We start from the raw sequence: 22,039 nt of genomic DNA, 5'->3' as shown, positions 1-22,039 counted from the left end.
ATCAAATTTACTCTCCTCCACAATTAGTTCAAAGTAAAATCATAGTTGCTGTTGTTGTTCAGTCATTAAATTGTGTTCAACTCTTTGTGACCCCATGGACTATACCACACCAGGCTTACCTGTGCTTCACTGTCTCCCAGAGTTTGCTCAAATTCATGTTTATTGAGTTACTGATACTATCTAACCATCTCATTCTCTGGCACACTCTTCTTTTGTCTTCAATCTTTCTCAGCATCAGAGTCTTTTCCAGTGAGTCAGCTCTTTGCATCAGGTGGCCAAAGTATTGGAAGTTCAGAATCAGTTCTTCCAATGAAAATTCAGGGTTGATTTACAGCTGACTGGTTTGATCTCCTTGCTGTCCAAGGGACTCTCAAGAGTCTTCTCCAGCATAACAATTCGAAAGCATCACTTCTTTGGTGATTGGCCTTCAATTGGTCCAATTCTTACATCTGTATATGATTACTGGAAAAACCATAGCTTTGACTATATGGACCTTTGTCAGCAAAGTGGAGTCACATTACCTTGTACTGTTTCCCCACAACAGGCTGCTTCTTACTATTTGTGAGTCAAGCAAGATAAATATCCACTTCATATCTTAGTTTCCTTGGTGATACATAATAGGAGCACCCACCACATGGAGTAATTCTAGGGACCACACAAGTTAATTTCTACAAAGTGCTCAAAAAATAGCTTTAAATGAAGCAAGCATTTTAATGAGTTTTTATTTTTGTCATTGTTATTTTAAGATAGTTTTGTTTTCTAATGCCATGCAATGAAAGTTGGGTTTATTTAGGGATGTGCAGCATAGTTAAGAAGAAGTGCACTTCTTAAATAGTTGGAATGGAATAAGGAGATATCTTTCTGTCTTTTCATCCCTCAAAAATAAATGAATCACTGACCTGAATGAATATCACTGTCCCATCCACCTAAAACTATTCCTATTATTTCCAATTTCTAATCATCTACTGAATGCCAACATACTGGCATTTCCAATTATGTGGTTTATGCTCCTTGTTCCTAGCAAAGAATAGGACCCTGAAGAAATCACTCACTAATGCAATTGTTTTGATGCTTTCCCAGGGACAAGAAGAGTGAAGAAGGTGGGAGGAAGGAATAAGCTGGTCAGGGTGAGGAAAGGAAGATTCTGAGAGGCCAGAATACAATGGAGTTGAAAAGAAGCAGAGTAAAAACTATTTGTCCAATATTTTATTTACATCTTGGACCTATCTTGAGGGTAGATGCCCTGATGCTAAACCTAATAAGATGTGTTGTTAGAGAAAAATCCCTGTTCACTTAAGAGACCATTCTATACTAATACAAGATAGAGGGATTCATGCAAAGGAAAATGATCAGAGTATTGTACACCAGAAAACCTGAACATCAAATCAATAGTAACTGGTATTTCCAAAAGACCCTTTTCACTGTACTATTTTTCATACTGCCTCTCAAATTCATTATAAGCAAGTTTTCCTGTAAAAATGGAACACCATGGTTAAGATGATGAAAACCTGGCCTCAGTACATGGTTATCATCATATTTCTCCTCTTTGAATCTGCCAATACAGGCTGCTTTGAATTTTTTCTAAAAAAAAATCACCATTCATTGTTATAATTTTTTTGCATTGCTCTTATCAAATTCACTTTATACATCAGTCAGGATTAGATGTTATGTACACGGTTATGTTCAAGAAAGGCACTGCATTTCATTATCCCTATGCATCTCCAGAGAAAGTTAAACTTACATAAAGCTGTCTAAGTTCCCGAAAGGCAGTGCATCAATTTTCAAGGTCTTAAACAATGGACAAAGGTTGTTTCTAAGAAGAGCGGCTAATGCTCACTTAGCTTAAGCAATGGACAGAGCATCCTAAGGGATGTAGCTAATGTACCCTTCCCCTCAAAATAATAAATTTCCCCATATAAAACCCTAGGCTGATGAAAAGGAAATAACCTCAAACTTTAAATACACACCTTGTTATGAGACCACTATCTTAAACACATGTAGAACTTTAAAGTAACAATAATGTATTATGACAGACTACAATTATTCTCTTCCTCATGCTCCTAATTAAATGTATTGCCTGGCAAGCTTTCTACTGATTGCCAAAAAAAATATACATTTTACAAATGATTCCACATTATGCCAAGTTCCAGAGGAAGCAGCAATTACTGAAACTATGATAAATTTTTAACATTCTCAGCCTGAAATGTGCTATGTAATGAAGGCTTTTTAAATTAGAAAATACATTCAAAGGTTGTTTTCTGCCTTCATTTTCATAATGGGTTCTCAGGATCTCCTGTCAGCAAATTATGTCTTAAATCATTGAGCTTGGATCGTACAAGGAAAGATACTCAGAGGAGGAGTGGGTAGGCTTCGGAGATATTTAAGGAAACCAGAGGCCAGAAATCTTTCATAAATAGTGGTTACAATAAAAATCTATCTCTTCAAAAAGGAGGGCAGATCAAGCTCTGGAGTAGACAGTTTGCCAGTTAATCATTAAATTATATGTTAGAAGGTATAATGAGAAAGTCTGCAATAATCCAGTGATGTTGAGGCCACTGACAATTTTGTTAATGCAAGTGAAAGGGATACCTTTTGAAACTTGATTTATTGGTGCAACACAAACCTCTCAGGCATTTTAGATTTGGCCTCAACCTTGAGTCTCACTCCTCTCCTTGTCCTCGCTCAGGTTTTGACATCTATCCTCCTCTCCTTTTCTTTATCTTGATTAGTATGAGAAGCAAGAAGATGATATAGCTCATCAGTAACAGTTCAATTAACTAGAAATCTGGTTTAATTACAGAACCATATCATAGAAATTTTGAGGACTTATTTTGTCTTTTTTAGGGACAGAATGTCTTTGAAATGACTTGCATTTTCTGCTACTGATTAAAAATAAAACAAAAGGGTTAATTATATCTTTTGCACTTTGTAGTCCCTAAATCTCTGAAGCTCCAATACTTTGGCCACCTGATGTGAAGAGCCGACTCACTGGAAAAGATTTTGATGCTGGGAAAGGTTGAGAGCAGTAGGAGAAGGTGGTGACAGAGGATGAGATGGTTAGATGACATCACTGATTCAATATACTTGAGTTTGAGCAATATCTGGAAGTCAGAGGAGCCTGGCATTGTGCAGTTCATGGGGTAACAGATAGTCAGACACCACTTAGAGAGTGAATAGCAATAACACATTTTTGGAAACATAGTATCATTTCCTCTATGAAGGCTGACAACTTCACCTTTAATTCTTTTTTCCTCTATCTTTATATAAAATAAAACTCATGACATTGTGGTTAACTTAAGAGATGGAAACAATGATATATGATGATATACTATATATTATGATCCATAATAGTAGTTAATACATTTAGTATTTTTTATGTACTAGGTACTATCAGAGGAGAGTGAAAAAGCTGGCTTAAAACTCAACATTCACAAAACTATGATCATGGCATCTGGACTCATTGGAAAAGACCCTGATGCTGGGAAAGATTGAAGACAGGAGGAGAAGGGGACAACAGAGGATAAGATGGTTTGATGGTATCACCGACTCAATGCACATGAGTTTGAACAAGCTCCAGCAGTTGGTGATGGACTGCAAAGCCTGGCATGCTGCAATCCATGGGGTCGTGCAGAGTCGGACATGACGGAGGGACTGAACTGAACTCAGCTGAAGATACTATCCCAAGGGAAGCCCATGGCTCAGCAGTAAAGAATCCACTGGAGATGCAGGAGATAGTTTGATCCCTGGGTTGAGAATAACCCCTCAAGGAGGAAATGGCAATCCAGTATTCTTGCCAGGAAAATCTAATGGACAGAGGAGTCGGGCAGGCTGCAGTCCAAAGGGTCAACTGAACATACACACAAGCACTATCCCATACAAAGACTAATTTTTTAAAATATAAATTTATTTATTTTAATTGGAGGTTAATTACTTTACAATATTATATTGGTTTTGCCATACATCAACATGAATCTGCCACAGGTATACACATGTTCCCCATCCTGAAACCCCCTCCCACCTCCCTCCCCGTACCATCCCTCTGGGTCATCTCAGTGCACCAGCCCCAAGCATCCAGTATCATGCATCAAACCTGGACTGGTGATTTGTTTCATATATGATATTATACATGTTTCAATGCCATTCTCCCAAATCATCCCACTCTCACCCTCTCCCACAGAGTCCACAAGACTCTTCTATACATCTGTGTTTCTTTTGCTGTCTCGCATACAGGGTTATCATTACTATCTTTCTAAATTTAATATATATGTGTTAGTATACTATATTGGTGTTTTTCTTTCTGGCTTACTTCACTCTGTATAATCGGCTCCAGTTTCATCCACCTCATTAGAACTGATTCAAATGTATTCTTTTTAATGGCTGAGTAATACTCCATTGTGTATATGTACCACCGCTTTCTTATCCATTCATCTGCTGATGGACATCTAGGTTGCTTCCATGTCCTGGCTATTATAAACAGTGCTGTAATGAACATTGGGGTACACATGTCTCTTTCAATTCTGGTTTCCTCGGTGTGTATGCCCAGCAGTGGGATTGCTGGATCATAAGGCAGTTCTATTTCCAATTTTTTAAGGAATCTCCACACTGTTCTCTATAGTGGCTGTGCTAGTTTGCATTCCCACCAACAGTGTAAGAGGGTTCCCTTTTCTCCACACCCTCTCCAGCATTTATTGCTTGTAGACTTTTGGATTGCAGCCATTCTGACTGGCCTGAAATGGTACCTCATTGTGGTTTTGATTTGCATTTCTCTGATAATGAGTGATGTTGAGTATCTTTTCATGTATTTGTTAGCCATCTGTATGTCTTCTTTGGAGAAATGTGTATTTAGTTCTTTGGCCCATTTTTTAATTGGGTCTTTTTTTTTCTGGAATTGAGCTGCATAAGTTGCTTGTATATTTTTGAGATTAGTTGTTTGTCAGTTGCTTCATTTGCTATTATTTTCTCCCATTCTGAAGACTAATTTTTATAATAATTCTATAAGTTTAGAGTTATCCTTATCCTTATCTTACAGATGAGACATTTGAGGGATGGAGACATTAAATATATATTTTATCAAGTTTCACAGCTAATAGGTATTGGAGACAGGATCTGAACTCATGCACTCTGCCCATAGGATCTTTTGTAATGACCAGCCTACCCTATTTCCAGTGAAATATGCTAAGATGACACTAAAATATTTTAAAAGGTCTCCTTAGACATTGGTACAAGTTACCAAGATCGAAACAGAGAGCAAGTGGCAAGGTGGCTCCCCAACAGTGATTTACTCCTACACAGCAACCTCAAGGAACACAAAACAAATCTGTGTCCCAGTCCCAATTAAATAAAAATGAACTAAATAACATAGGCTTTTTGAGTTTTATCAAATTGTTGAAATAGCACCAGTAGTCTACAGTCTTGATATTTCTTCCTTGAGATATTACAACTTTTATTACTGATCTTAGTACCCTCTCTCTTTCTCCCTGGATTCTAATCACTAAATTCAAACCTCAATTATTATAAATGCCATACTAGACAAGAGACTGAATGCTGATTTTATTTATAACAAATAGATTTCTATATTATAAATCATTTTCTTACCTGAGAATCTCAGTTTTAGACATAGTTATTTAGACTTAGTTTAGACATGGTTATTTCATTCTAACACTGAAATTTAGTGCTGCAATAAAGTAGAGTGAAATTAATATAGACTTGAGAAATACATTTTGTCTTCATCCTAATACTTATTAGATATGAAGCTTTAGGTAAATACTTTGTTGCTCTCAGCTTATTGTATCTTTGTTAAAGTAATGATGGTGTTACTTGCCACACAGTCAGGATGCATAAAATTATTTATTTTATACAATACTGGGCACTCATTAAGTGCTCAGCCAATTTTACTTTTTATTTTTCTAATGCCTTTACAAAGGATATTTTATTAAAATGTACCCTTTTTATTTTCAGAATTATAGCAATTGACACACAGTACAAACTGACTTGAGTTTCTTGCTGACAATGTAACTCTGTATACCCTTGTCCATAATATTTCACTAATAGAAAAACAATACAAATATAAACCTGTAAGTTTTGTCTGTGTATACTTGTTATTGTTGTTCAAGGTTGACCTTAAACTCCATATAGAGAGTTGAATTACATTTAATGATAGATCTTTTGGTGCTATAAATGTCCCAAGATTAACGATTTAGCTCTACAACGGTACTGGCAGAATTCTCTTACTTGTAACTCTGACTTCAGATACAAAAGAAAAAAGTAATTATCATGGAAGCAGCTGAAAATGATGAGATAAAGAGAGGTACCAGACTCAAACAAGGACATACTGTTCCTCTACTATTCAAATATGAAACTTTAATTAGTCAACTCTCTCCCTCTGGATGTTACTTTCCCTTGTAAAGTGTCATTCTCAAGTTTTGAGGACCCTGTAAAAGTCCTTGAAAATAAGCTAGTGAATTATCAGCTAGCAATCATCCTGAGTAATTAGTATCCTGAGGAATCTTTGAGATTCAAGTCTGAAAAAGGTGTTGCCCCATGAAAGAAGGAAAATACTGTCTGAACATTGCATATGTATATGTATATTTTTTCATTTTTGCTCCTCTCATTCCATATTATTCAGAAGAGCCTGGCTGCTATCAGAACAACATAAAAGTATCTTAAGGGCTTAACACAATAAAGGTTATTCCTCTAGCATATCACAGTCAAGGTGGATTGTGGGGTGATGGTTCATGTTCCACATAGTCATTTAAGAACTCAGACTCCTTCTCATAATAAAGATAACCTAACATCTAAGGCTGCATAGCCCTCAGAAGAATTCATTGGAACCAGACATCTGACATGGAAAATGAGTTGAGGGTTTCATGGGAAATCTTAGATATAAGGATAAAAATTAGAACATATCACTACTACCTGTGTTCTATAATCAAGACACATAGATAACTGCAGATAAAGCTGGAAAAAGCATTCTATTTGGATACAGGAAAAAAAGAAAACAGGGTTTTATGAACTCACAGCATTTCCTCTATATATAGTCCCAGGGGTGCTAAAATCTGCTATCTTCTTTTGTCACTTTTACAACAGAAGTCCATGCTCCCTGTGAAGGTAATTTTGGATGTCACCAAGTAGGTGGGGAAAAAAAAATTGGGAAAATCCCAAGTGTCTTCACCAATACAGCTGAAATTATAAGAGATATACTTTGCCTGGGCAGAGGACCAAATCTATTTTTTGTTTTGCAAATGTCACAGTGTAGATGGTATATTATTAACAATAAAAATTACATAAGTTTAACTTTATGCATGGTGATAATCAGTTCAGTTTAGTTCAGTCGCTCAGTCGTGTCTGACTCTTTGTGACCCCATGAATTGCAGCATACCAGGCCTCCCTGTCCATCACCAACTCCCGGAGTTCACCCAAACTCATGTCCATCGAGTCAGTGATGCCATCCAGTCATCTCATCCTCTGTCATCCCCTTCTCCTCCTGCCCACAATCCTTCCCAACATCAGAGTCTTTTCCAATGAGTCAGCTTTTCACATGAGGTGGCCAAAGTACTGGAGTTTCAGCTTTAGCATCATTCCTTCCAAAGAACACCCAGGACTGATCTCCTTTAGAATGGACTGGTTGGATTTCCTTGCAGTCCAAGGTGATAATAGCTTTTTGTATTCAATGTTGTATTTATTAATGAAACAAAAATAAGGCTCATTTTAGAGATCTTTTTGGGCATTGGCCTAGGGAGAATACTTCTAAAGTTATTAGTACTATTTTAATATTATTGTTGCTACTGCAGTTGTTGTTGTTTGTATGTATATAGACTCTGTGTGTGTGTTTGAAGTAGGAATACCCTTCCTCATATGCAAAAATTAATTAAAAAAAAACTTGAGACATAAATCTTTTATCTATTCTGAGCTTTTATTTTTCTAATTTACTCTTCACCTAGCAGTGTTGTTTCAAGTCCTAGACAGACTTACAAGTCAGAGGAGACTTCATGGCATACCCTTAAAGGACCAAAACCACTAAACATCTAGGTAGATGCAGAAGAAGAATTAGAATTCTTTAATTACAATTCTATATAGATATAATTTATTTATTTGTAGCAAAGAAGAGGTCACCTGGAAAGATATTTTTATTTTTGTGTTTAGTAATTCAGGTAGACAACCTTCTTCAGTTCTTCCTGTGAAGATTTTACTATTTTCTTGTGTAATTTTTTTACTGAAAGCATATATAACCAAACTTTTATGTGCTTACTATGTTCCAAACACTGTTAAGTTAGTCAGTTTTCCGCATCCAGCACTGCTGCATAATATTGTGCAGAATGTTCACTGTGCAAATTTAAGAGTTGCCATTCCTATCATGAATACTCCCATAATTGTGCATATACTAATTTATGCAGCCTTACATACTCATTCTGCTCCTAGAATCCATTCTATCTTCTAATCAAGAAACAAAAGTTTAGAAGTTCAAAGTCCCTTAAATTTTCTCCAAGTTAATATGTGAATATCAGTTGGTCTAAATTTAAAAGCAAGGAATTCAGAGCCAATTAAAAATAAATCATGTAGGTGGAAACATCATCATAAGTTTTCTGTTAGCATGTATCTTGAAGCATGGAATTCAATGGATGGTTCTGAATTGAGGGAATGATTCATAAGCTGCAAAAAATATACAAGGATAGAGATTCTCAGCTGTTATTCTGAATGGGGTCTTATTAAAGCATCATTATCTATCTATCTGAACATTCCCAAGGATTCTGAACTAAACAATTTCTTCTCAATTCATTTTTTATCAGTAATCTAACATTTATCTTTCTCTCCGCACCCCCCCCTTTTTTTTTCACTCTACTTGAGGCTAAAAGCAGATATATTGAGGGGAAAAGAAAGTCGCAATTGTCGGGGTTTTTTTTTTTCCCCCCCTTCTCAATTGTACTTTTGAGTTTTGGTTTGGAGAGAGATGTAATCTAGTGGTGGGAGCCCATAATTGACCATCAGAAGTTTTCTAGAACCTACAGTAGAGCCATTAATATTCATTTAAAACCACAGCACTGCTGAAAACTGTGGTATAAGTATTAGCTTTTTCTAGTGACCTCAGCCCAATTTTTGGTTTATTAATTTAATATTCCACCTAAAGATCATAGACATCTAAGAAACTTTGCTACTATCCATCATTTTTCTGATGACAAGGACATTCTTGTATCAGCCTAAAGAGGAAACAACAGTTGGTAGTTTCATGGCTGCTGATTCTCACTGCTCCCTCTTTACCCACACCTGGCATCACTCTTTTATCAAATATTCTCTTAATCTTTCTTCAAGCAGAGTCTTTGTATTCATTTCCTGTTGCTGCTGAATGAATTGTCACAAACTCAGTGGGCTTCCCTCACAGCTCAGAGGTAAAGAATCTGCCTGCAATGCCGAAGACCTGCGTTTGATCCCTCGGTTGGGAAGATCCCCTGGAGGAGGGCATGGCAACCCACTCTAGTGCTCTTTCCTGGAGAATCCCATGGACAGAGGAGCCTGTTGGGCTACAGTTCATAGGGTCACACAGAGTCGGACGTGACTAAAGCGACTAATCAGCAGCAGCAGTGATTTAAGACCACACAAATGGTGTTGTACAGTTGCAGAAGTCAGAAGTTCTAAAGAACTTTCACTAAAGTCATGGGGTTGGCAGGGCAGGACCTTTCTGGAGGCTGTAAGGGGAGAATCCGTTCCTTTGCCTTTTTCAACTTCTAGTGGCCCTGAGCTGTGGCTCCTTCCTCCATCTTCTGAGCACATCACTGCAGTTGCTATTTCTGTCTTTGCTTTGATGACCTTCTCTTTTCTGGTTTCTTGTTTCTTCTAGTAAGGACCTCTGTGATTACATCAGGTTGACCCAGATAATCCAGGATAATTTTCACATCTCAGTATCCCTAATGTAATTACATAGACAAAGTCCCTATTGCCACTGAAGGTAACAATCGCCGGTTCTGAGGATTAGAAGGGGGACACCCCAGAGGACCATTATTTAGGCTGCTGCAGTCCTCAAGATTCATGACCAAGTAGTCAGACTTGGCTCCTATGAGGATTTCCCTGGACTTAGACAAATCAGCGTCAACAAATTAAAAGAGATCTGGCAGTTGCTTCTCCAGCTTGCAAGTTCTTTCTTTTTACAACTGCCAGTGAAACGTTCAGGTTCTTGGTTCTTAATTCCTTGCTTGCTCTATATTCCCCTTCTTATAATTCATATCAAAAGGTGGGGACTGAAGAAATTCAAAGATCTGGGAAAACCAGTTACCCAGAGAGACTATTTTTCTTCCTGGTGCTGCTCCTTCCTCATTCAGGACACAGTAATTTTAGTGAACTCTCTCTCCTCTTGGGGCTGTCCATGAAGACACACACATCCATTGCCTGAAAGTACGTCAAGTCTACCATGGAGTGAAATAAGTGGAGAAGTCCTAGTCTGTGGGAGATAGGGAACATTTCTCAGGTGATTATTATAAATATTCATTTTTTCTTTCAGACCTACAGGTCTTGAAAATTCTGAAACATATTTTCATAAGATATTCAGAAACTGTACCTGCTGCTTATGTTAAGGGGTCATTTTGGGACATTAGATTGAAATCATGTAAGAAACCTCTTTGAAGCAATCAGTTAAGAAACTGAAATAAGGGATACATTTCTCAGTGGTGGTTCTCCAGACTCACATGGGTGGTGGAAACTGACAAGGAAATCCATTTGCATGTGTCCTCATGCATGGGAAAGTAACCCCTGCAGCAGCAGCAACCCCTGCATCACCACCAAAAACTAGGACTGTTAAGTCATTTTTCATCGATACTTTGTTAGGACATAATGGGAAATCTGTACTCAGCACCAGCATTTGAAAACAGGTCTTTTTCTCTCCTTCTACACATTACTTCTCTGAGTGCACACATTAATCAAAGCCAATGTACTGTAAATACAATCACACTCTCCAACTGTGGGAGTCCCTCTTTTTCCTGTTGGCAGTGGCCTCGGCATTAATCATGTACACAATCTCTTACAGAGCCTGGGCACTTTTTCCAGCTTCCCCTTAAACCACTGTGATATAAGGACTGCTCCTATTCCTTTAATATTGGACCAAATGTTATGCGTTTCATTTTCAATTTATGGAAATAATACTATTTAGCTTTTAATATTTCACATTTGACCTTCTTAAAACCAATATACCAACTCACTTTTTAATCTGGTCATGGCCTGATGTTATCCTAGGGTCCAGTTGAAGAAGCATAGAGAGGGTAAAAAGGCCACTAATTTAGTAAAGACTTCCCTCATAGCTCAGTTGGTAAAGAATCTGCCTACTATGCAGGAGACTCTGATTCAATTCCTGGGTTGGGAAGATCCCCTGGAGAAGGGATAGGCTACCCACTCCAGTATTCTGGCCTGGAGAATTCCATGGCTGTATAATCCATGGGGTTGCAAAGATTCAGACACGACTGAGCGCCTTTCACTTCTATTTTCATCCCAGTTAACAGATTTGAGTATAGAGGGGGCTCAAGAGTCTGGCTTGCCACCAGTATATGGCCTTGATGCTTTGGAGATGATAAAAACTGACAGTAAGGGACTTCCCTCATGGTTCAGGGGCTAGGACTCTGTGCTTCTCAAAGCAGGGGGCCCAGTTTCAATCTCTGGTTAGGGAACTAGACCCCATATGCCAAAACTAAAAGTTCAGATGCTGCAACGAGGTTAGAAGATCAAGTGTGCCGCAAGTAAGATCTGGTACAGTTAAAAAAAAAAAAAAAAAACCTGCCAGTTAATCTTTGGCATCCTCTCCCAGCTCTATTCTAGTCAGATATAGCTGCATTTTATTAAATTTTAGAACACTACAAGGCCTACCATTGGCCTTGGGCTTATTTGGCTTATTCACACTGAGTGTGACTTGAGATCTACTGGTTTATGTAGCTAATCTTCTTGCTAATGTGCCATTGTTGCTGCTCTCCATTGATTTACATGCCATATTACATTATTTTATTATAAAGTAACCCCAAAATTGTTTTTATTTAAGTAAAGGGTATGACTTAAAAACTTGAATGAAATAGCCAGCTCTAGTTTAGAAAAATATAGTATTTTTTACTTTTTCCCCCTGTCAGGTGTAATATTCAACTATTTAACTAACGCTATGTGAGACAACAGGCTTAATGTCTTTTGAAGTAAAAGTTAAAACAATATTATTGTCAAACAGTAGTCATCCAGTACCATGTTCAGCTGTGTGATCCTTCTCTTGTCTGTAGGTGATCGCCTTTGCCCAAAAATTGTCTCTTGCCATGGGGATAAAATAAACGCATGCCATAGCCAGGAATTTGAATCTGTTTTTTTACTGGATGGCTCCATGGAGAAAGTCACATGGTCATATCAGATGGAACCGTATTATAAGGACTATAACCTAGTTTAGAACTGTATACTTAATGACTTATTTCTTTTTAAACCAAAATTACAGTAGAAACACATAGAAAAGTCCGAGCTGAGACCTCCATACCTCCATTCCTTTTTCTCTATAACTTTCTAGATCCTGTTGCTCTTTTTTCAGAGTGAGTGCTTTGGTGCTGCCCCCGTGGGGTGCCTTGGGTCATGGTGTCAGGATGTATCCTACCACACATCTCCTCTACCCTTTTCTGCATGGGGTCTATTCCATTCAAGGCCTGCCAGTTCTCTCTTTCTGAAAATAGGCCTCAAAGGTTTCCAAAAATTCTTTTGAAAACTTTAATTGTGGCATGTGAGCATATTGAACTTGACTGCAATAGTTGTCTTTCTCTCCAGCTTAGAACTCCTCTCCAAACCTATGTTTCTTTTTTGAAAATGTTCTCTGAAATGTGAGACACTGGGATTCCAATTAAGTGGGGGTTATTTAGGAAGGGAAAAATAGGAAATGAGGAAGTCAATGGCCACAATAGTTCAGTTACTCTGAATAAAATCCAAATTTGCAGCTCTCGAGAGGAAGCTCATAGAATGTATTTCTGTGGTTTAGACTCTGGTGCTGAATACCTTTTTTCTCCTCCCTCAATAGGGAAAAAGTGACATTTTTCCCAGAGGCTAAAATCATTAAGATTGTGTCTGCTCCATGGGATTAGCTCCAAGAAAGCTAATATGCTTACGCTAGGAGCTGGCATTTTCAAGACATCCCCTCTTCATATTGAAGTTATGGTGCTTTATTCAGCAAAACATTCATAGTTATAACCAAGTAGGTTGCTTTGCGCCTTTATAAATCCTGCTCTGTCAAGCACAGAATGAGATAACACATGTTTTACCTCCACTTCCTATATATGCATATTTATTTATGTTACATGTATACTATAGTGCTAATAAATTATGTCTATTACAAAACATATACAGAAATTTAAATTATAAAGAGATCAATTACAGATAAAAGAAATTGTTTTAAATATCTTGCTAATGATAATGTCACTAAAACAATCTCAAGATGTAATATTCCCTTTAGGAGAAATTTAACATGAATATTGCTACTGCAAAGTCAATTCAGTCATGTCTGACTCTGTGTGACCCCATAGATGGCCGCCCACCAGGCTCCCACGTCCCTGGGATTCTCCAGGCAAGAACACTGGAATGGGTTGCCATTTCCTTCTCCAATGCAGGAAGGTGAAAAGTGAAAGTGAAGTCGCTTAGTTGTGTCCGACCCTCAGAGACCCCATGGACTGCAGCCTACCAGGCTCCTCTGTCCATGGGATTTTCCAGGCAAGAGTACTGGAGTGGGTTGCCATTGCCTTCTCCAAACACGAATATTAGGGAAGTATATTCATAGTTCAAACAGTCTTCTTAATAATTAATTTTATTGAGCCAGTTATTATCAATTTTGATTAGATCACCAGTGATTTTTCTTTGTAATGTGGCTCACCAATATCTCCTAGGAATAAGAGAATTGTCAACTCTGACATCCTGTTTTCTGTTTGAGCTTGTCTTCTAATGATCCTCAATGTTTTCATTGATTTTGTTTGTTTTATCTGAAAAATTTTTAAAAATGTATCCTATTTAGTGAAGGTTAGCTTCACTAAAACTAGATAATGCAATTCATAAACCCAGTTAACCAGGGATAAATTGTGACATGTTGAAAGCTACTGAACAAGTGAAGGCACCATAATCAGTCCTTTTATGCTGTAGAAAGCTCTTGCAGGGGACCAGTCAATCATTTTTTTAATATCATTAAGGATACAATTCTTATGTTTTGATAATAAAAAAATAAAATAAAATTGCAAATATTTTATTTTCCCTGTCCAGTAGAGTATCTCATGGCCCAAATTTACTATTTAAAGGTGTAGCTCAAATGATATTTTTTTCCATAAAACCTTTCATTTTGACCAAAGCAGGAGATAAATATTTGATTCCTATGAGCATTCCTACCCTCTTGCCTGTACATCTTTTAGGATTGATTCCAGGGCAATTCATGTTTGGGTTTCCTAGAGCATCTGCATGCAGGGAGAACAGTAAGGAAACCAGTCATGGACATACATATCATTTGTTGTTTAGTTGCTAAGTCATGTCTGGCTCTTTGCCACCCCATGGACTGTAGCCCACCAACCTCCTTTGTCCATGGCATTTCCCAGGCAAGAATACTGGAGTGGGTTGCCATTTACTTCTCCAGGGGATCTTCCTGACCCAGGGATCTAACTCATGTCTCCTGCAGGGGCAGGTGGATTCTTTCCCACTAAGCCACATGGGAAGTCATTATATATCATAGTTCTTCCAAAAATACATGTCTGAAGAGATAAGTGAATCAATCCCTCTACCCTAGTTGCAAATAAACTTTATAATTTTGACTTTTATATTCTTGCCTCTATTAAGTGTTATCAAATGATAGATTATTAGAAGACATGCAAAGAGGAGCTAAAAGTGAGAAAAGGGTTATTTCTTAAAAGATTCAAAATAAATATCAAATTCACAGTGGATAACCATCTTTGAATAACTGTAATTAGGCAATGGGTGATTATCCTAAGATAGTTTTTATTCTAAAATTTTTAATGTGCATACATGTACAATTCAACATATTTTACTCATCTATATATAATATATCTTCCTTCTCCTTTTCTAAATTAGTTCCAGATATAAACTATGCATGACCAGAAGGATATGTTTTTATTTCTCATTTTAGATACTGGATATTGGGAAAGAAATCATTATGGTCGTTACAGAACAACTAAAAATGTTTATTCCTGTGAGAACAGATGCTATAGTAAAGACAACAGGAATTATTTTTAGGGTTTTTTTTTTAGAGCAGCAAAGAACTAAAGGTGAAGGGTGAATTCAAACTGAAGACTGACAAACATTATTGCAGATTAAAAAAAAAAAAAAAGAAGTTCAAGGAACAAAAGACCAAACTTACTTTTAAATACAGCTACTATTTCTGGAAGCATGGTAAATACTTCAAGGGTTGAAAACTCCAGGTTTTGCTCTGTTGTCTGAGAGTTGATCATGGGCATCCTTTATATTTTCCCACATACTCAGATGACTCCCAAGGATCACCAAAGTGAGATTAATGATTTAATTTTCTTTTCAAAGGTTATGTTCTCTTCCTTAAGCCATACACATAACTAACTGTGGGAAAAGTGTACCAGGTCAGACTGGTAGAATTGCAAAGGTTTCCACTGGATTTAATGGGAAAAAAGTAAAGGGGAATCAAATCATTTAAACTGCTGCTTATACTAAGGATTCTGAAGGCCATGCCCACTACCAGAAGCGGGTCTCCTGCTATAGTCTGTCTCTTGGAAATAAAATTTTGTATCAACGACCTGAGAAGAGTTTCTTAGTAAGCACTAACATATATCTTTGCTACAGTTTCTATATTAACAATGATTAGATTCAGAACATAATGTCTCTGACTGTTGGACTAGCTTACCATTTGCATGAGATGACACTTTGTTTCAGCTAATCCTCTGTTGGATAGAAACATACATCTCTATTTCACCTCTGACTTCATACAGTCTATGAAATAACAATAATCTCAGATACGCAGATGACACCACCCTTCTGGCAGAAAATGAAGAGGAACTAAAGAGCCTCTTGATGAAAGTGAAAAGGAGAGTGAGAAAGCTGGCTCAAAACTCAACTTTCAGAAAACTAAGATCATGGCATTTGGTCCCATCACTTCATAGCAAATAGATGGGGAAGAAATGGAAATAGTGACAGACTTTATTTTCTTGGACCCCCAAAATCACTGTAGATGGTGACTGAAGCCATGAAATTAAAAGACGCTTACTCCTTGGAAGAAAAGCTATGACCAACCTAGACAGCATATTAAAAAGCAGAGATATTACTTTGCCAGCAAAGGTCAGTTTAGTCAAACCTGTGGTTTTTCAAGTAGTCAAGTTTGGATGTGGGAGCTGGTCTATAAAGAAAGTTGAGTGCCAAAGAATTGATGCTTTTGAACTGTGGTTTGGAGAAGACTCTTGAGAGTCCCTTAGACTGCAAGGAAATCAAACCAGTCAATCCTAAAGAAAATCAGTCCTGAATATTCATTGGAAGGACTGATGCTGAAGCTGAAATTCCAATACTTTGACCACCTGATGTGAAGAGCTGACTCTTTCGAAAAGACCAGGATGCTGGGAAATATTGAAGGCAGGAGGAGAAGGGGACAACAGAGGATGAGATGGTTGGATGTCATCACTGACTCGATGGACATGAATTTGAGCAAGCTCCAGGAGTTGGTGATATACAGGGAAGCCTGGTGTGCTGCAGTCCATGGAGTCACAAAGAGTCAGACAAGACTGAGTGACTGAAGTGAACTGAAAACTTTGAAATGGATGAAGCCCCAATTTAGGAATCTCAGACTACCTTATCACCATAGGTTCCACTTACAAATTTCCATAGGGACAACTGATTTCTCTCTTACTTGTTCTTTTTAAAAATATATATATATAGTTGATTTATAGTATTATATTAATATAGTATTATAGTAGTTATAGTATAGTAATTATAATTATATAAATATAATTATATATATATAATTATATAATACTATAAATCAACAAAGATCATGGCATCTGGTCCCATCACTTCATGGGAAATAGATGGGGAAACAGTGGAAACAGTGTCAGAATGTATTTTTTTGAGCTCCAAAATCACTGCAGATGGTGACTGCAGCCACGAAATTAAAAGACGCTTACTCCTTGGAAGAAAAGTTATGACCAACCTAGATAGCATATTCAAAAGCAGAGACATTACTTTGCCAACTAAGGTCCGTCTAGTCAAGGCTATGGTTTTTCCTGTGGTCATGTATGGATGTGAGAGTTGGGCTGTGAAGAAGGCTGAGCGCCAAAGAATTGATGCTTTTGAACTGTGGTGTTGGAGAAGACTCTTGAGGGTCCCTTGGACTGCAAGGAGATCCAACCAGTCCATTCTGAAGGAGATCAGCCCTGGGATTTCTTTGGAAGGAATGATGCTAAAGCTGAAACTCCAGTACTTTGGCCACCTCATGCGAAGAGTTGACTCATTGGAAAAGACTCTGATGCTGGGAGGGATTGGGGTCAGGAGGAGAAGGGGATGACAGAGGATGAGATAGCTGGATGGCATCACTGACTTGATGGACGTGAGTCTGAGTGAACTCCGGGAGTTGGTGATGGACAGGGAGGCCTGACGTGCTGCAATACATGGGGTCACAAAGAGTCGGACACGACTGAGTGACTGAGCTGAACTGAACTGAACTGAATTATAGTGTTAATATAGTATTATATTCAGGCATATAACATAGCTATTCAATACTTCTATGGATTAAACTCCACTTATAGTTATAACAAAAAAAAATGGCTATATTTCCATTTACAAATACAAACAGTATTTGTCTTTTTCTGTCTCTGTATATGTGTATACATATATATATATATATATATATACACACACGCACACACATACCTCATTTTCTTTAACTAGTCATATGTTGATGGACACTTAGGTTGCTTCTATATATTGGCTTTTGTACATAATAATGTTGCTCTAAACAGCAGGGTGCATCTTTTTAAATTACATTTTTTCATTTTCTTTCAATATATACCCAGGAGTAAAACTGCTGGATTATATAGTAGCTCTATTTTTAGTTTTTCAAGGGAACTTCAAACCATTTTCCATAGCGGGTGCAACAATTCACGTTTCTACCAACAATTTAATAAGGTTCCCTTTGTCCACATCCTCTCCAACATTTGTTATCTGTAGACTTTTTGATGACAGCTACTTTGACAGGTGTGAGATGATACCTCATTGTGGTTTTGATTTGCACATCTTTGATAATTAGAGATGTGGAGATATTTATATGTGTCTGTTAGCTATCTGTACATGTTCTTCAGAAAAATGTCTATTCTGGGCTTCTGTTCATTTTACAATCAGATGGTTCATTTTTTATACTGATTTGTATGTGTTGTTTATATCTTTTGGATACTAGCTCCTTATCCTTCATATTATTTGCAAATATTTTCTCCAATTCAGTTGTCTTTTCATTTTGTTCATGCTTTCCTTTGCTGTGCAAATGAAAAGTTTAATTAGGTCTCCTTTATTTTTGTTTCTTTTGTCTTAGGAGACAGAACCAAAAAAAAAAAAAAAAAAAACCCAAATGAACAAACATTGCTACAATTTATGTCAACATGTTCTATCTATTCTTTCCTGAGAGTTTTATAGCTTCAGGTCTTACATTTTTGTCTTCGATACATTTTGAGTTTATTTTGTTACATGCTTTGATAGTATGCTATAATTTTATTCTTTTACATGTAGCTGTCCAATTTTCTAAGAAACATTTATTAAGATAATTTTTCTCCACTGCATACTCTTGCTCCAACTATTGTAGAGTAATTGAACATAAATATGTAAGTTTATTTCTGGCTTCTCTATTCTATTCTATTGATTGATATGACTGCTTTTGTGCCAGTACCATGCTATTTGATTACTATAACTTTGCAGTTTAGTCTGATATCAGCGAGTGTGATACCTCCAGATTTTTTCTTTGTTTTCTTAAGATTGCTTTGACAATTTGGAGTCTTTTGTGGTTCCACATACATTTTAGAATTATTTTTTCTAATTCTATGAAAGATGTGCTGGGTATTTTGAGAGAGATTGTATTAAATCTGTAGATGGCTTTGGGTACTACTGACTTTTTAACAATATTGTTTGTTTCCAATCTATAAGCATGAGATATCTTTCCATTTCTCTATATCATCTTCAAGTTCCTTCCTCAATGTTTAAAATTTTCAGAGTATAGGTCTTTCACCTCCTTGTTTGAGTTTATTTCCAGGTATTTTATTCTCTTTGATGCAATTCTAAATGATTGTTTTTCTGCTTTCTCTTTCTGATAGTTCATTATTAGTGTACTTTCTCTTTTATTTTGCCTCCCCATTTCCTTGTTAGTTAAATCTGAATGCGTCTGTTAATTTTACTTGTTGATTAAACAGATTGCTCATCCTTAATATCACAGAAGTTTTAATGTTACCCATACTAGTAAATTTCAACTGTATGGCATTTTATAAATTAAAAAGCGCATTCCTGCAGGTTTTTTAATTTTAATATGTGGAACAAACTTGCAGTATAGTAATGACAATGTTTATCAGACCCAATTATGAAAGAAAATACTGATGTTTATATAAGCTAGTGTCTCAGTCAAGCTTCATATTCCAGAATTGGCAAAACAGGGGTTAGCCAACCCGATGCTTCTGATTCTTTCTCTATGCTTAGGCTATCCAAGGTTGCCAGTTTTTTTAAAAAAATTCTCTTTGAGGGCAGAAAAGAAATACAGGTCCTCTTTCTCCTGTGTCAAATAATTAAATATTCCAGCTTTCCTAAGACTTCTTATGAAAAGCTATTTCAGTTCCATGAAGGTTGTTAGTTAGTGATGTGTTTGACAAATAATTATTGATTATGTGTGAAGTACTTTCCTAGGCAATATGACAGATAGATTAAACTGGTATAGCCCCTGTTCTATGATATAGAGTGACGGAATGGAAATGTCACTCTAGTGGAAGGACCATTTCAACAAGGCTGTCTTCTCTGTTTTCTTTCAAGCTTTATAAATGTAAAACTAGAAAAAATAGTCCATTTAGTCATTTGTTCATTCTGAATTTATTCAGTAAATATAACTACTGACCAGAATTTTTCCTGGGCATTGGATTCTTGAAGCTTGAAATCTAATAGGAGATGTAGTTAACTGAAGAAATAAATAAAACCGAGAAATATGATAAAATACTTGATCGGAACGCAGGGAATATTAGTTGAAGAAGTAATCTGTACTAAGACAGGTATAAGTATATAACAAAAGTTGAATATAGGAAAGAAAAAAGATAACTTTTACATTTTAAAGTCTAGCTGAAGTTACATAAGTGATTCACAGAATATTTTAAAAATAGCTAATTTCTGTCTTCAGTAAGTACTATAAACCACACATAATGATATTAAAGGATAAAACGAAGTAAAATGAGGCCAGTGAATGAAAAATAGATAATCAGAGTGGACATGAATCATGATACTTCATAATTACAAATGCCTTTGAAATATACAATTATAGAAACTAATAGATGAAAGGGAACTAGATGACTAATTAGTCTGGGTTCTCTCAACTGTGGAAATAATTCCTACAATCACCATGACTAATAGTTATCTACTTTCTGACCTCATATTTCCACATAGGGCCCATAACTACAAAAGACGGAGGTTTTTGGTGAGATTGGCAGCTTTAACTATTAGCTATTTATTTAAATTGAACAAAAATCTTCTTAATTCTTCACACTAGCCCTAGATCTTCTGTCTGGGTTTGTCATACAGCAGGCATGTCCTACAAGAATGAAGTATTAGGCTTAGATATTTGGCATGTTTGTTAAGACATCATTGCTTGTTCTGGTAAATACATTATAGAATGTGGAGGAAGAAAAAGAACACTTAAAAAACTGAACACAATAAACAAAGAAAATAAAGAAACTTTTCTTCATATAAAAGAGGAATAATAATGTTGATAATCAAACCCAAACTAGGGAGGAAGAAAAGAAGTAAGTGGAAAAATGCCTGATGCTACAGTGATGAGTGAGGCAGATCTGGAAGCACATGTTCCATAGTGTTCGTGTCAAAACTCACCTCAACCGCTGAGAGAAGACAGCATAAGTGTTGGAAGAACAAACTGAGCCCTCTCAGATAATTACAGTGACAGACAGCAGCTAACAAAGGAAGAAATTGTAAAAGGCTTAAGGTTGAGTTTCTGTGAAGAGCTGAGGTGTCAGAATTGACACTGTGCAAAAGAAGCTGCGGAAGTCTGGTAGCTTTGTGGAAAGAGAAGTAAGGAGGAAGAGAGAAGAGGAATGAGGAAGAGAAACAGTAATTTTTGTATTTCAACCTTCAGTCAAAAATAAATTTATAGTAAATCTATTGCTTTAATATAGAACTCAATGTTTTAGGATTTAACCATTAGTATGGATAAAAATCCACAGCTAATACATAGACATAGGTATCAATTTTATGGCCTTATCATTTTTTAAACTTTTACTATGGTTAATTTTCCATCATCTACAAGTATGTGTATATATGTGAGTGTGTGTGTCTATCTATTTCTGACTCTTTTCTCTGTTAACAAATTTTCCCTCCTGACAGACAATATTCAGGCTATATCGAGCCTATGTAGCACTCCGAACGTTTCTCCCTCAGTTGTTTGTTTTTGACACCATCCATGAATTTTTATACTGCTCCATTTAATGAGTGGTTTTTACCTCTGCCAAAATTGATGCTGTCAACACCAGGAATCTGGATACCCACGTCAGTTTGCTGTAATCATGAGAGGTGACATGGGGACAGGAACCACCTATAATGTCTCTCCTTAACCTCTGAAAGTACCAGATTTCACCTCTTTAAAAAGAGCATAGGATGTCATTCTTACCCATCTCATGGAAGGAAGAATTTCTAGAGTTTAATGGGTTAATGAATGTGAAAGTACTTTGTGTAATTCAAATTTCTGTACAGATATATAAATACTATTATTAATAATATCTGCAATTACATTGGAATTTTAGGGGACAAATACTTTAATAATCCATCGAAGTTAACTGACAGAAATTCTCTTGAATTGATA

General features: G+C 36.6%; 1 protein-coding gene across 1 annotated transcript in view; it reads right to left on the bottom strand.

The window, feature by feature from the left end:
- The window catches only part of CTNNA3 (catenin alpha 3), a 1,850,481-nt gene that overhangs the window by 89,816 nt on the left and 1,738,626 nt on the right, over nt 1-22,039 (bottom strand). The gene's annotated exons all lie outside the window — the stretch shown is intronic.

The sequence above is a fragment of the Budorcas taxicolor genome, chromosome 5, assembly GCF_023091745.1.
Source record: "Budorcas taxicolor isolate Tak-1 chromosome 5, Takin1.1, whole genome shotgun sequence".
Taxonomy (NCBI): Eukaryota; Metazoa; Chordata; class Mammalia; order Artiodactyla; family Bovidae; genus Budorcas; species Budorcas taxicolor.
Note: the sequence above shows the minus strand (reverse complement) of the source record. Positions and strands in the feature narration are given on the sequence as shown.